We start from the raw sequence: 3,623 nt of genomic DNA, 5'->3' as shown, positions 1-3,623 counted from the left end.
GGAAAGATTTGGGGGTTTATTTTCCTTGTTCAAAAGTGGATCTTTTCTAGATTTAGGTGGTCTAGAAAATATAGCTTTAGGCATTCTACATGGAGGCATAAGACAGTAAGGAGAAACACCATGTCCACCTAGTGAGGTCTTAGGGATGTGCTGGCATAGTGAAAACAGGATAATTACAATGGCAAAATATCACTGAATGTTGCTGCATGCTGGCAGAGGAAATTGGGTAACATTGTAGCGTCAAAATATGCTCTGCTTAATGCAGCATACTTAATTCAAAGTTTAAATTGGGAAATATTAATTGAAAAAAAGTGAAAATCTTGTTTGTAAGTCAATGAAAACAATAATGTGCATTAATTATGAATAACAATAAAGAGTTTGCATGCCAGAAGAAATATGCAAAATTCCTGTTTTAGAATATAATATACATGTTCCTCAAGACTATTTTTCTATGTTCTGGAAAATAGTACACTGCACATGAAAGTAATATTTGTCACAAAAAGTGCATTTCTTTTTATCTTTCTGGACTGGTTAGCTCTGTTATTTGGGGCATGTGCTAATGAGGCCAGTCCTGTATATTCAAAAACCCCATCCTAATTAGCTGTGCATAGAGAGATGAACTCTGTGGATGCATGCTGATAGTCTCAGTCAAACCAGTACTTTTTATTGGTCAGAAATGGGACTATGATTGTGTGGCTAAATTGATGGTTTTCATTATCACAATAGAATAAAAATTTCAAAACCTTGTTTTATCTTGGTGTATTAATAGCCACCACTTCTCCAGTATTCCTCATGCCTAGTATAGCACTAACAGTCATTATGTGAGCCAGAAACCTGGGAATCATCCTTGATGCCTCTTTATTCTTCATCCCTATATCCAACCCATCAGCATGTCTTGATTTTGCCTCCTAAATATATTTTGAATCTGTCTTCTTGCCACCATTTCTGCTGTCTCTGCCCCAGGCAAAGTTATTATGAACTCTCGCTAGGATACTGCATTAGCCTCTCATCGTAGATTTCTGCATCTTACACTGGCACCCTCACTCATTCTTCACCTTGTAGCTTAGGTATATATGCATCTTAAAATATAATACAAATATAAGTTCACTCTCCTTCTTGAAACCTTTTAATGGATTCCCATTTCTTGCCAAATAAAAACTGAATTCCTTAAAGTAGCATAAGAAAACCTGCATGATCTGGCTTCTTTTCACCAATCTAGCCTCATCTTAAACTGGGTACTGGTGCTTCCCAGTACCTATCATATTATGCAGTCTATCACTGGCACTCATCAAATTAAGATGAAGGAATGAATAACCTACCATTATCATGCTTGCTCACGTTGCTGCAGACACAGATTTTCTTCAGTTTCACCAATGCTGCTTCCATACTCAGGGCCTTTTTCCTGCTTTTCCTATGTTTCAGATACTCTAAGCCCTCTTTCCCCTTTGCCCAGTTTGTTCTTCATCTCAGCTTATACAAGAGTTCTGGGAATCCTTTCTTCATCGTTTAGACCAAATCAGTTTCTTCTATTATATATTCCCACTATCTTGTCTTAAAACATTTCTCAAATGTTTAATTGAATATTTGTGTATTGATTATTATGAATTCCCTTACTTTACTGTGAGCTCTATGAAGCCAGAGGAAACATGCTTATTTTGCTTACCATCTTTTTAAAATTCAGAATAGGATATCAAATATTTTGTAAAGCAATGATGAATGCCTATATTCCCCCGCCCTGCGACTTTGATCTTTCAGAAGCCAAGTCCAAAGACTTACCCCCTAATTCATTCTGTTTAGTTACTTTTTGATAAATTATTTTTGATAAATGTTCATCACACTTTTTTGAAATAACCAACTTTTTAAAGTTACCAACATTGGTATATGTTATAGTATTTGCTGGCTTTTCCTGATTGGTTTGGATACTATCTATTGCCTGCATGCCACATATTCCTTCTTCCATCTTTAACTGTAAATATTTTCCAGTGGTCTAAATTTGTTTTTGTTGGTCCCATCCCATCCACTACCAGAAAAACCCTTCAATGGATGATGTTCAAATTGACCTTACTCTCCAGGCCTGCATCTTTTATATAGATTCAAGATTTATGCTGAATTCTACTCTCTATAGTCCAAATCAGTAATCCCTAAAAGCATTTTGATCCCTAAAAAACGAATTCTTCTCCTGAATTCTCAAATTCTTCTTCTGAGTTCTCTGTCTCATTAATTTGACCACCATTGGTGGTCAAATGCTACCATTTTCCAGTGAATTATGTTTAACTATGCTCAAGACCTGTAGAATCACCTTTGCCTCCATTTCCCTTGTATCCTAAATTTAATCAGCAGTGATTCCTCATTTCTGTCATCTTTAACTCTTTTTAAATTCCATTCTGCTTTTCACCAAAAATGACTGTCCAGACAGTCTAAGAGCATCCTAACTCACGTCATTGCCCTTATGTCCCCTGTTCCTAAATTCATCATCATAACTGTGTCAAATTGGTCTTCGTAAATAGAGTCCCACTGCTTTACAAGAATGTGGAGTCTCAACAAATTGGTCCCCTTCTCAGGAATTCTTAGTGTCTACCTTTTATATACTGACTAAGGTACAAATGCCTGAGTGTATACCCACAAATTTTCTTAAATGTTTCTGATACATCTTGCCAGATCACTATACACTGAAATTTTACCAGAAAGCATACCTTTCCTAGAACATATTCACCCTTTCTAAATTCTTTGAGTTTTATCTTACTATTCCACTTGACTGAAGTGACTTCTAGCATATGGTCTTGGGAGTTGGGAGTGGGGAGGTTGGGGGAGGGGAAAGTCCTACCTATTCTTGAACATTCATGTCAAATGCTACTTTTTTACCTGATACCCTTCTCAAAATTCATAACATCTTTTGGCATCTCTTTTATGGAATAGATATTTTGCTTTATATTATAACTTTTGGGCCCTTGTCTTATTTCCTTAATAGAGACTGTAAGCTCCTTAAGAGCAGGAATTATTTTTTATTCATTTTATGTTCCCTGCAATGCCAGTTTCACAAATTGGCATATACTAAGTGCTCAATTAATATATATTCGTTGAATTAAACTAAACATGTAGGAAAACAAACTAACAAAAATGTATATATATATATATATAGAGAGAGAGAAAAAATATTCAAGAAATGACTGAAATTTGTACATCAGAATGTATATAATAATTTATTGTTCCTTCTGTATCATTTGTTTTATTACAGAATTTAATAATATTATTTATGTTTATAGGATTTGTCTTCAACTTTTCTAACAAAACATTAATGTGATGTTCCCAAACGTTCTGTGAGATAGAACAAATAATAGCATGCTCAGTCTATAGACAAGGAAACCATAGCACAGGGATTTTATAACTAATCTACTTAAAGTAGCATGACTGATAACAAAGCAGAACTAAAATCAGGGTCTTTTGACATTTGTCACCATAACATACTCTCTCCTAATCTCAATATGATTTGTTTGCAGATGTAAAGTGAATTAATATATAAATGGAATGTAATGGTTTAAGTTCTGTTTTATTTAAGGTTATAATATGTGTAGAATATATTCTGCTGGATATTCTGAAAGATGATAGGAATATTGGAAAAACTT

Source organism: Lipotes vexillifer, unplaced genomic scaffold (genome assembly GCF_000442215.2).
Source record: "Lipotes vexillifer unplaced genomic scaffold, Lipotes_vexillifer_v1.1 scaffold441, whole genome shotgun sequence".
Taxonomy (NCBI): domain Eukaryota; kingdom Metazoa; phylum Chordata; class Mammalia; order Artiodactyla; family Lipotidae; genus Lipotes; species Lipotes vexillifer.
Note: the sequence above shows the minus strand (reverse complement) of the source record.